The sequence below is a fragment of the Triticum dicoccoides genome, chromosome 5B (assembly GCF_002162155.2).
Source record: "Triticum dicoccoides isolate Atlit2015 ecotype Zavitan chromosome 5B, WEW_v2.0, whole genome shotgun sequence".
Classification (NCBI taxonomy): domain Eukaryota; kingdom Viridiplantae; phylum Streptophyta; class Magnoliopsida; order Poales; family Poaceae; genus Triticum; species Triticum dicoccoides.
Window position 1 is genome coordinate 398238791 of NC_041389.1, and position 11931 is coordinate 398250721.

Below are 11931 nucleotides of genomic sequence, written 5' to 3' on the forward strand. Positions count from 1 at the left end.
ATTGGTGCAACAAACCCAAATTGCAAGTACCATGCCTTGAACCTAGGTGGGTGGGAAGGCATCAGCCCCTTCCCACCACTAGGCTATGCCTTATTCTCCTTCGAAGGTGTTTGTTGGGTTGGCATAGATCGAGAATAGGATTTGTCACTTCGTGTATCGGAGATGTATCTCTAGGCCCTCTTGGTAATGTTCATCACTATAAGCCTTGCAAGGAATGTGACTAATGAGTTAGTTGTGGGATGAAGCATTACGGAACGAGTAAAGAGACTTGCCGATAACGAGATTGAACTAGGTATGATAATATCGACGATCAAATGTCAGGCAAGTAACATACCGATGACAAAGGGAACAACGTATGTTGTTGTGTGGTTTGACCGATAAAGATCTTCGTAGAATATGTAGGAACCAATATGAGCATCCAGGTTCCTCTATTGGTTATTTATCGGAGATGTGTCTCGATCATGTCTACATAGTTCTCAAACCCGTAGGGTCCGCACGCTTAATGTTCGATGACGATTTGTATTATGAGTTATGTGTTTTTGATGACCGAAGTTTGTTCGGAGTCCCGGATGAAATCACGGACATGACGAGGAGTCTCAAAATGGTCGAGAGGTAAAGATTGATATATTGGAAGGTTACATTCGGACATTGGAATATATTTGGGAAGTATCAAATAAGTTTCGGAGTACTGGGAGGTTACCGCAACCCCCCCCCCGGGGTACTAATGGGACTTCATGGGCCTTACTGGAAGAGTTGAGGCAGCGGCCAGGTGGAGGCGCGCACCCGCCCAAGCCCAAACCGAATTGGACTAGGGGTGGGGGTGCGGTCCCCCTTTCCTTCTTCTCCTCCACCTCTTTCCCCTTCTCCCCTTCTCCGAAAAGGAAAGGGGAATCCTACTGGGAATAGGGAGTCCTAGTAGGACTCCCCACACTTGGCGCGCCCCCTAGGCCGGTCACCTCCTCCCCTCCTCCTTTATATACGTGGGTCGGGGGCACCCCAAAGGCACATCAATTGTTCTCTTTGCCATGTGCGGTGCCCCCTCTATAGTTTACTCCTCCGTTCATAGCGTCGTAGTGCTTAGGAGAAGCCCTACGCGGATCACATCACACCATCACCACGCCGTCATGCTGACGGAACTCTCCCTCGACCCTCTACTGGATCAAGAGTTCAAGGGACGTCATCAAGCTAAACGTGTGCTCAACACGGAGGTGTCGTACGTTCGGTACTTGGATCGGTTGGAAGACGTTCGACTACATTAACCGTGTTAACTAACGCTTCCATTTTCGGTCTATGAGGGTACGTGGCCACACTCTCCCCCTCTCGTTGCTATTCATATCCTAGATAGATCTTGTGTGATAGTAGGATTTTTTGAAATTGCATGCTACGTTCCCCAACAGAATAAAGCATCCCCAATCTTAATTCATGCTCGTCCTTGAGTAGGTGAATGATAAAAACGGAATTTTTGATGTGGAATGCTACCTAACATATTTATCAATGTAATTTTCTTTATTGTGGCATACATGTTCAGATCCAAAAGATTCAAATAAAAAGTTTAATATTGACATAAAAACAATAATACTTCAAGCATACTAACGAAGCAATCATGTCTTCTCAAAATAACATGGCCAAAGAAAGCTATCCCTACAAAATCAACGGTAGCAATTTTGTTTTGTAGGGATAACTTTCTTTGGACATGTTATTTTGAGAAGGCATGATTGCTTTATTAGTATGCTTGAAGTATTATTGATTTTATGTAAACATTAAACTTTTGTTTTGAATCTTTCGGATCTGAACATTGATGCCATAATAAAGAAAATTACATGGATAAATATCTTAGGTAGCATTCTACATCAGAAATTCTATTTTAATCATTTACCTACTCGAGGACGAGCATGAATTAAGCTGGGGATGCTTGATACGTCTCCAACGTATCTATATTTTTTGATTGTTCCATGCTATTATATTATCTATTTTGGATGTTTAATATACATTGATATGCTATTTTATATTATTTTTGGGACTAACCTATTAACCGAGGGCCCAATGCCAGTTTCTGTTTTTTTTTGCCTGTTTTAGAGTTTCGCACAAAAGAAATACCAAACGGAGTCCAAACGGAATGAAAATTTTGCGATGATCTTTCTTGGAGTAGAAGCAAAACAGGAGACTTGGAGATGAAGTCGGAGAGGCAAGGAGGCGGCCACAAGGGTGTAGGGCATGCCCAGGGGGTAGGGTGCGTTGCCCTGCCTCGTGGGCCCCTCGGAGCTCCCCTAACCTAGTCCCTTTGCCCTATATATACTCTTATACCCCAAAAACATCAGGGAGAGCCACGAAACCGCTTTTCCACCACCGCAACGTTCTGTACCCGTGAGATCCCATCTAGGGGCCTTTTCCAGCGTCCTGCCGGAGGGGGATTTAATCACGGAGGGCTTCTACATCAACACCATTACCCTTCCGATGAAGCGTCAGCAGTTTACTTCAGACCTACGGGTCCATACCTAGTAACTAGATGGCTTCTTCTCTCTCTTTGATTCTCAATAACATGTTCTCCTCGATGTTCTTGGAGATCTATTTGATGTAATATTCTTTTGAGGTGTGTTTGCCGAGATCCGATAATTGTGGATTTAGGATCAGATTATCTATGAATATTATTTGAGTCTTTTCTGAATTCTTATATGCATGATTTGATATCTTTGCATGTCTCTTCGAATTATTGGTTTAGTTTGGCCTACTAGATTGGTTTTTCTTGCAATGGGAGAAGTGTTTAGCTTTGGGTTCAATCTTGCGGTGTCCTTTCCCAGTGAAAGTAGGGGCAGCATGGCACGTATTGTATTGTTGCCATCGAGGATAAAAAGATCGAGCTTTCATCATATTGCTAGAGTTAATTCCTCTACATCATGTCATCTTACTTAATGCATTACTCCATTCTTTATGAACTTAATACTCTAGATGCATGCTGGATAGAGCTCGATGTGTGGAGTAATAGTAGTAGATGCGGGCATGAGTTGGTCTACTTGACACGGACGTGATGCCTATATTCATGATCATTGCCTTAGATGTCATCATAATTATGCGCTCTTCTATCAATTTCTCGACAGTATTTTGTTCACCCACCGTAATATTTGCTATCTTGAGAGAAGCCACTGTAATTTGTTCTCTTTTCCATTATTGAATCTATTTTACATCATATTAGTTTTCTATCAACTTACCAATTTCTGTCCTCGTTCCTTTAATTTGCAATCTTTACTTTCCAATCTATGAACCAAAAATACCAAAAATATTTACTTTACCATTTATCTATCTCTATCAGATCTCACTTTCGCAAGTAACCGTGAAGGGATTGACAACCCCTTTATCGCGTTGGGTGCAAGTTTGTTGATTGTTTGTGCAGGTATTCGGTGACTTGTCCGTAGTCTCCTATTGGATTGATACCTTGGTTCTCCAACTGAGGGAAATACTTACTCTACTTTGCTACATCACCCTTTCCTCTTCAAGGGAAAAACCAATGCAAGCTCAAGAGGTAGACAATGAAGCCGGTTGGCGAACCTGTACATCACACTTATATTCCTTTTGCCAGACGATATATGCTATCGGGCTCAAGGCGAGTCTGTCATCCTTGTGCTAGTCCGACCTCTTTCTCGTTCCAGTGATGCCGACCACAAACCGGATTATCTCATAATCCTTGTCACATGGCCATGCTTATCCTGTTCAGGTCACACAAAGCCCAAGAGTATATCTCTCCTGATTGAGGGGCAAAGCCCATCTTGCTCGACCATGTCTCGCAACATGGGTCTGGACAAGCCCGAAACCTACCTTTGTAACTACCCAGTTACGGAGTAGCATTTGGTTGGCCCAAAGGAGGTCTGTCACCATCCCGAGTATATGCACCAGCTCAGGCCTTAGGACATAGAACTTATGTTGTAGTAGAGACTCATGGATGACATATCGGTGCATCTCATAGTTGGGTCTGTCCGACTCGGACCTTATCTCGACTCGGATCCGACTACATCGAATCTGTCCAAATCCTTCCAGGTCCATATTATTTGGTTAGCATCCAATGCTCCATGGCTAGTGAGACCAAGCCATCGACTGTGTGCTATGCTAGTCTAGTCGGCTACGCGTCCACACAACCCTTTCGACTAGGGACCTTTTAGGACAGTCATCATACAAAGCATAGTCCCACAAACAAGTCACGTACTTGCTGATACACATCATTGATAATGTCCAAGGACTATCTTTATTCATAAACACATAGGAAATATCATCATACATGATTGCCTCTTGGGCATATCTCCAACACGACCCTCGACCCCTTGGCGACCGGTGATCCTCGACCCTCGTTCTCGACCCTTGACCCTAGTTTTGGCAACCGGCCATGCTTGACCAGGTTCCGTCGGTGCCGACGCACCTCATCGGAAATCCTTGAATCGGTTCTGTCAGCGCCGACGCACCCCATCGGTGATCCTCGACCTGGTTTCTTCTCCTAATATTTTTTTCAAGAACCAGCTTAACTATCCTAGAAACTAACCTAACTAACCTAGAACTAACCTAACTAACCTAGACCTAATCTAACTAACCTAACTAATAGTACAAACTAACCTAATTACTAATAGTAGAAAAACAGGGGGGAGAGCTCACCAGAGTGGGGCGGCGGGGCACCGGGGCGGCAAGGACGTCGGGGCGCCTGGTTGTCGGGGCGGCGGGTGTCGGTTCAATATCCGGCATATCTCATAGTAGGGGTCCTAAGCTAGGCGTCTTGGAGCGATGGTAACATGGACACATGGTTTTACCCAGCTTCGGGCTCTCTTGATAAGATAATACCCTACATGCTGCTTTTGATTGTATTCATATGGGTGTAGTACAGAGTACACGTATCTACCACGAGATTGTAGTAATGAGTATATGATTGTCCATTGACTAGCCTGGCCTTGGTTTATATAAGACACCGGAGACCTAGGGTTTAGGAGAGTCCTTGTCTTGGGCGCCAAGTCTTGTGGAGTCTTCCTTGTATGCGGCAGGGGTTGTCCGAACTGGCCCATGAGTATGCGGCCATGGGGGTCCTCGGCCCAATCTAACTGATTGGGAGACAACATGGTGAGTACCCCTAGTCCAGGGCACCGTCAGTAGCCCCCTGAACCGGTCTTCAAGTTGGGGACGCTCCTCGATTCTTCTGAACTGTTCTTCATCTTTGGTCATCGGTCTTGAAAACTGGTTCAACAAATCTTCCCATCTGCGATCTTGAGGATCGCCAAAGTGAATCCGAAGAGTTTATCCAAGGAGCCCTTTTAAGTTTCCGGCCTTTATCAATGCCTTGTTATTTTTATGCCATACCCCAGGTTTGAAGTTGTTCCCGAGCGGCAACGTCCTCTTGCGTCCGAGCTCCAACGCCGGACTGCATTCGAGGCATCTTTAGCAGCCAAGCACCAACGCCGGACCACTTCCGAGCTCCAATGCCGGAATGTATCCAAGCTCCAACACCGGACTATGTCCAAGCTCCAACGTCGGACTATATCCAAGCTCCAATGCTGGACTATGTCCAAGATCCAACGCCGGACTATATCCAAGCTCCAACGTCGGACTATGTCCAAGCTCCAACGCCGAACTATATTCGAGGTGTCATAGATCACCTTGGTTCAAAAAAGTTGAAGGAGTTTAGCTGAGCTTATTGCCGGAAATGCCCTCTACAGAGCCAGCCACTAGCGTCCGAGCTTTATGCCAGACTGCTTCCGGGGTGCCTATTGTAGTCGAGCACCAACGCCGGACTGTATACGAGGTGGTGCATCACCTCGGCCATGGGCTGATTTTTATGAATTTAATTCCGAATTATGCAATGTAATCTTTGCCGAGATGTACATCCAGTAGCCCTCAAGGTGCGTGTTAGCCTAATATCCGGGATGCACCTGAAGGAAAAAAATTCAAAGAGTAGCCCCTAAGACTCAGGTCGATTCATAAAATCAGCCTGAGGATCAATTCCCAGCTTGGCAGTATACTTAGGAATAGAAACGCGGTGTGCAAAGTCCTCGAGACTCAGGTTGGGTGCGGCCGACGAACCTGAGGATAATAATCTCCTTGAAAACTATATTGCACTTTAAATTTTCTGCATTGGATTGTCAATGCAGTAGCCCCCGAGACACTGATCGGGTGGCGACATGAGATCAGGGGATCGATGTACCCCTTTAATATTTGTAAATAATAAGCACGAAGCCAAGTAGCCCCCGATCCTTAATGTGGGCATGGGTGGCCGAATTAAGGATCGATATCCAAAGTAAAATCACAAATTATGTGTAATGATTCGATGTATCCAAGTAGTTTACATCATCAATGCTCGGATCCGCATTGTACAAAACTTTTTTGACCGGCCATCGGCTTCAACCTCCTCGGCCAGTAGCCGGGGAGTGTTTGTCACACTTTATAAATCCTTTATTAGGGCAAAGATTTACGGCAAACAAGGCAATCCGGCCATACGGTTTTATAAACAAAGGTATGGAGAGAGACATGTTATATTATTGTTTAACATAAGAAACATCGTCCAAAGAAAATAGTCCCGCTATCGGTTCCTTTCTTTGGGTTGTCATGCTAAGCATGATCATGAAACCTCAGCTCCGATCAATGTGGGAGGAAAATACTGAGGATTTAGTTCGGGGAAATCTTCCAAACTATGTGGTCTAGATGAACCCAAATTTTCACTTCTGTTGCGACCGTTTATAATCTGAAAGTGGCCCATCGTTGGCTTCTACCCCTTGTAGATGCTACACAGGGTATTTGCGAAATAACAAAACAACCCTTAGCCAACGTCTCGATGCCCGAAGGCGGCTGTGTTGGCAGAAATGAGGCAATCAGATATGCGGGCTTTATAACTTTCACTTAGCCATAGGAGCTTAAAGTTGGGAGGCCAGCAAGTAGCCCCCCCGCTTAGTGTTCGGCGACAGCCGAGGTCAAGCCATAAACACTTCGGCCAGTGGTATGAACGGCCCCTCATTTAACATAGTCATCAGATCGCTGACAAGTTTATGCTTATTGTGACATTCAGTTTTCGGCTTTCTCCGCCGAGGTGCTTAACCATGCGAGCTGGAAGCACAATCGCAGTGGTTCTCCTTTTGCACACTTAACCAAACAAAGCGGAATGTAGGAGGCAAGTACAGGAGCCGGGCAACCCAACTATCGACCGAAGACACAATTTGAAACTGATGCATATATAGCAATATCCGAGATTTTTTGCCGAATCTCTAAAGGTGTCCAGCGTTGCACTGCGAGACTAATGCAGAAAACACATAAATAGTTGAAAAGTGCCACAGGATTGGAAAACCACAAAACGTCACTAAAAACTCGACGTCCGAACTAGATTAATTGTTCGGTGCCAATCAGAAAATTGGTCTTAGAGAAAAAATTTGTGCTTCTGTCGTGCTTTAACATGACACAACCTATCTCAAGACTTCAAGCGGGTCAGCCTACGGCTTCAACCTCTTATCCCGAAGGCTGAGTACTTCTCGCTAGGCCAGTTTAGCAAACTTTAGCGGCTTTGAGAGGGAAATCTAGCTATTGACCACACACTCGCGTCGAAAAAAGGAGTGATAGAAAAAAGACTTTGCAACGACTAGGAAGAAGAACACTTATTATAAAACAGCTCACGTAAATTTAAGAGCCCCCGAGTGACTTGGGTAAAGAATTTTATGTAAAATGATTGTATGTACGGAAGTACTTGTATCATATCTATGTTCACCCGAACTTTATACACGTCTTAACCGACCGTCGGCTTCTCCCTCTTCAGTCAAGGACCAAAAAGTGTTATGTACTCCACTTGTCGAGAATATCGACGATGTTTCCGATAACCAGGCAATCAGGCCCTAAGGCTGTAATAGACAAAGCGCGCTCAGGGAACTTATGCTATATTACTAACAAAGTGTAAGAAGCATCTCCGAAGAAAATAGTACCCCCACCGATACCTTTCTTCGGTGCTCATTGTCATTATGAGACTTGTGCAATAGATTTTTTGTACTCATGAGTTCCGTTGTGTGCCGACCATGATTGAAAACAATAAGAGCGCTAGCTTTTGGCTTCACCCAGTCTGAGGTCAAAACTCGGATGACCCGGTCGTGACAATCGTAGAGGTGCTCCCTTTACTCCCTAGCCGAACAATCGGGGAACATAGGGGTAAGCACAGGAGCCAGGCAACCCAGCTTGCAAATTGCTTAAGTCAACATGGTGCAAATTGTGGTGTAATACACGAAGAAGGAACGAAGCCGTACAAGTATAATCATTTCCAAGAGGAAAGGCTTCATAAGGGAAGCCCCCAAGTAAACGGGGTATTTGAATATGTGTGTCACAAACAAGGTTTGGATAGGGAAACTTTTCATAAACAATTTTTTTGCCAAAAAAGTATAATGCTTGGTCGAACCGAACACAAATTTAAAATTTTAAAACTTGGAGCATGAAAGCGACTTAGCTGGTTAATGTGTTCGGCATTGATGACACATTCCGAGCTTGATGCGGAACAAGGTTCCAGCCCCCAAGCAGGCCCTGAGGTGGCAGAGCGGAGAGCTGGGCACTCCGAAGTGGCGACACAGCACGACCGATGTGAAGAGTTGAAGCTCCCAGTTTAGCCGAGGTGACGAAGCAGGTTGGCGGGGTGATGCTGGAGTCTCCGGCCGAGTAGGTTGATGAAGCGGCGACGCGGGATTGCCAACATAGGGCAGCGCGCCAAGGCGATGACACAATTAGGTTGCGGACGTCGGCACGCCGAGGTGACAGTGCGGCCCGGTCTAAGTCAATTGCCTGCACAGGTAAAATAGTGCAAGCCAGAGATAATAATATATATATATAAATCCTTTACTTAATGAATTTAAGTAAAGTAAATAATTAGAGAAATATGGCCTGAATCGCCTAAGGTCGTCCCGACAGAGTTGCCGCGGAGATGCTGGCACAAGGGTGCGCGCTAAGGCGATGCCACAGCTTGATCGATGCAGGCACGACGACGCCATCGGCTCATAGAGTTGACCGTGTGACACAGTCGAAGTTGATTACCTGCACACATAAACTAGTGCAAGCAAAGAATAATAACAAAGAGAGAATAATAATAGAAAACTTCAACTTAATTAATTTAAGTGAAGCAATTAATTTAAAAATATATCTTGGGTGCTGAAGCAGGTGTTGACGCGAGTCGGGTTCAGCGTGATCCGACGATGCTATGATGGAATCGGATAGCTCGGGCTATGTCCCCTGTGCTGGCATAGAGTTCGGCCGCCGGATGTCCATAGACTTCGTACATAGGCCGAACTCACGCTGCCATCTTGTCCCTGTGCTGATCTATGTCCATGTTGGTCTTGCGTGCAACACGCACATCCGTTGGCTCGGCTTTAAAAAAGAAACACAACAACAGTCGGAAAAAAGTATTCTAGTGCAATTCAAATAAGCACCAAGGAAATATGTCACCTGGATGTCAATTGCGAGGGGAGCGATGCCTCAATTGTTTTTCAATCGCCCTCAAAATCAGCACGTGATGGTTTGCCGTAGCTGGCAAAATTTGTACGAGCCGACAGCAACAATTCACTTTGCGTGGAGGACCAGAAAACAGAAAGCGCAAGATCTTTTGGGTGGATTCCATGTGGGCATCTATTCCATGGAATTTGGTCTTTCCAAGGTTTTGCTTTGCACACCAGCCCAAATTAAGGTAGCAGCCAGGGATTAGTTAAACATTGCTGCAAAACCAGCATATTAGTAGTAGTACTCACTTGCACCGAGGTAAGAAAGGCTGGATCGTTGCTTTTGGATAAAAAAGAAGAAAAGACAAGGGATCATCCCTGTAAGTGCGCCGCCCGAACAGGAAATTTGCAAGCTTCATGCGTCCTTAGCGACCAGGGGTCACAGGTGACCCGAGGCTAATGCGTCTCTGGTTCGGACGCAACCTCCATGGCTCTCGGCTGTTCGGGCGTTTTGCTGCTTAATGGCCGCCGCGCATGAACTCTCTTTATCCGATCTAAGATCAGATTCAACCTCGGAGAAACATACGAAAAATAGAGATCCAAGAACAACAATTCTTAAAGAAATTAAGTTGTATGGAACAGATCTAACTGAAAAAATATCACCTGATTATCCCATCGGTCTGTGACGATCACCCAGCAGGCTCTCAATGAAAGCACCAATGTCGGTTCAATATTTGGCGTATCTCGTAGTAGGGGTCCTAAGCTAGGCGTCATGGAGCGATGGTAACATGGACACATGGTTTTACCCAGCTTCGGGCTCTCTTGATGAGATAATACCCTACATGCTGCTTTTGATTGTATTCATATGGGTGTAGTATAGAGTACATGTATCTACCATGAGATTGTAGTAATGAGTATATGATTGTCCATTGACTAGCCTGGTTTTGGTTTATATAAGACACCGGAGGCCTGGGGTTTAGGAGAGTCCTTGTCTTAGGCGCCAAGTCTTGTGGAGTCTTCCTTGTATGCGACAGGGGTTGTTTGAACTGGCCCATGAGTATGCGGCCGTGGGGGTCCTCGACCCATTCTAACTGATTGGGAGACGACGTGGTGAGTACACCCTAGTCCAGGACACCACCAGCGGGGCGGCGGGCCGGCGGGGGCGTCGGGGCGGATGGGTGTCTGGTTGTCTAGGCGGCTGTCGGATTTCGGGTTCCACAAACCCTTGAGAGGTTCGAACTCTAGGGTGCGTGCGAAGATCTCAACCTACCCAACTTGCCAACTCGCGAACCTCACAGCCTACCGCATCGAGCTCGAAGGGAAATGAAGACACGGTAGTTTACCCAGGTTCGGGCCACCTTGCGGTGTAAAACCCTACTCCTGCTTTGTGGTGGATTTGCCTCGAGGGGCTGAGGAAGAACTAGTGGAGAACAGCCTCAGGAGGCGTGTTCTTGAGCTCAAGTGAGCTGGTGAGGTGGTGAGGGTGGAATGGATTCGATCGACTTGATCTCTCTTTCCCCTCCTCCTGTGGTGGACATGTCCTATTTATAGTGGCATTGGTCCTCTTCCCAAATGTAGGCGGGAAGGGATCCCACAACAGCCAGATTTGAAGGGAGACAACAAGTACGTCCTATCCTGACTAAAGTGGTCTTCTCCTGCAAAAGCCTCTGGTCGTGATAATGCAGTGGGCTCAGCGATGACCTCCGTCCTGCCGTCCTAGCGGTCTTGGTCACACCAGAACAGAAACCTTTGGTTGATTCCCCGGGACTCTGTGCCTGTTGCTTGCCTCCTTTGCACTGAAGAGGAAACTGGTACTCTGCGTCCGCTGGAGCCCGCCTGGCGTTGGTCATCATGGCTCACGTCAGCCGAACCTCGCGAGGTGTACCTTGCATAGAAATCTCCGCTCCTCGGGAGCCAGCCTACGGGGGCCGATCCCCTTGGAGGTCTTGGTGCCGTCCGCCTCGCGAGGCTTGGCACCTCGCGAGGGTCTTTAGTTGTTGATGCTGAAGCTGGGACATACTAGGCCGTCGATGGAGCCATGCCCTGGGCCGCAGGCAGGCAAGTCTGGGTACCCCCATATCCAGAACACCGACAGTAGCCCCTAGGCCCAAGGCGCGCTCGGACTTGGCTTCTAGGCAAAGCCAAAGGGTAAGTGTAGAGCACCGCGGGCCCTAACCACTTGTGGCCTTGGATGGCGCATGGCGATTGATGGGACGTGGGCGTCTCCACTTCCCCATGCTGCCTCGACAACCGTTCCTGGTTGACAAAAAGGCTGACACCTGCCGCTAAGCCTTCATTACCTTCCTTTCGTCTTGCTCCAGATCCCCTTCTCTCCCTGCGCCAAAAAAATCCTCCAGATCTGTTGACCCTCACCACCAAGCTCTCGCTTGATGGCCTCCGACAAGGCTAAAGGTCCAGCCTCGGTTGCCGGCTTCGTTGCTTGGTTCGAGGTAGCGCTGAGCGCACCCACTGTCACTGAAGAGAGGCATCAGACTGTGCTTCTCTTAACGGCGAG